We start from the raw sequence: 1,398 nt of genomic DNA, 5'->3' as shown, positions 1-1,398 counted from the left end.
TCCGCCACCACACCCGGCTAGTTTTTTGTGTTTTGTTTAGTAGAGACGGGGTTTCACCATGTTAGCCAGGATGGTCTCGATCTCCTGACCTCGTGATCCGCCTGTCTAGGCTTCCCAAAGTGCTGGGATTACAGGCTTGAGCCACCGCGCCTGGCAGCAATGAAATCTTGATGTCATTGAATGTCTTGCTGAAAACTCTCAAGTCTGGATAAAGCTTTAGTTTCTGGATAAAGCTTTATCCATAAGTTGTATGGATAAAGCAATTTTATTTTAAGAATTCTCAAACTATTATTGGGTCAGAGTTGTTTAAAGTAAAATTACAGAAATGAATTTTATGTATATGTGTATATATATATAAAACTTTAAATTTTTAATAGATTTTATGTTTTAAAGCAGTTTTAGGTTCATGGCAAAATTAAGCGCAAAGCACAGAAAGTTTCCACATAATCCCTGCCTATACCCAGGTACAACTTCTCCCGCTTGCATATCCTGCAACACAGTGTTGCATTAGTTACTATTGATAAACCTTCACTGACACATCATCATCACCCAAAAGCCATTTACTTTAGGATTCACTCTGGTATTAGACATTCTATGAGTTTGCACACATGTATAATGACATGCATGTGCCATTATAGTATCCTACAGAATAGAATCACTGCCCTAAAAATCCTCTCTGCTCTATTCATTGCTCCCTCCCTCTTTCTCAATTGGCAACCACTGATCTTTTTACCGTCTCCCTAGTTTTGCCTTTTTCAAAGAGTCATATAGTTGGCATCACACAGTATGTAGCCTCTTCAGATTGGCTTCTTTCACTTAGCAGTATGCATTGAAGTTTCCTTCATGTCCTTTCACAGCTTGATAGTTCAGACATTTTATTTTAGCACCAAATCATATATCATTGTTGGAATGCGCCACATTGGAATCATATATTTTTGTTTATAATTACAGGTATCAAAACATCAGGAAAACTATGTATTCACTCTATTGTTTTTATTATTTTTATTTTGAATATTGTGGGATTGCTTTGGGTTTTGAAAATCAGTGGCTACAGGTATTGACTGATGAATGTTTTTTCTTCTTCAGCTTTATTGCACTAGAAAAGAGCCAGAAATATGGAATTGACTGATAAATGAGAATGCTAGCATCAAATCTCTCATAATCACAGAATATCCTGAAGATGTTAGACTTGAACTACCTTGACAGATGTGAGTGATTTTGCTCGGTTGCTCTGGCATGCAAGCATGGCAAATTAGGCCTTTTAGGGCAGGATCATGGGAGAGACAGTGCATGCTGATTTTTTAGTTTGGGTAAATAATTACAATTCTTTTCTTGTATCAGAAAGGAGGTGCTACATATGTTCAATTGCATCAAGCTCCTATTCAATAATTTCACTTC

Source organism: Colobus angolensis, unplaced genomic scaffold (genome assembly GCF_000951035.1).
Source record: "Colobus angolensis palliatus isolate OR3802 unplaced genomic scaffold, Cang.pa_1.0 Scaffold98, whole genome shotgun sequence".
Classification (NCBI taxonomy): domain Eukaryota; kingdom Metazoa; phylum Chordata; class Mammalia; order Primates; family Cercopithecidae; genus Colobus; species Colobus angolensis.
This window is presented reverse-complemented; position numbering follows the sequence as displayed.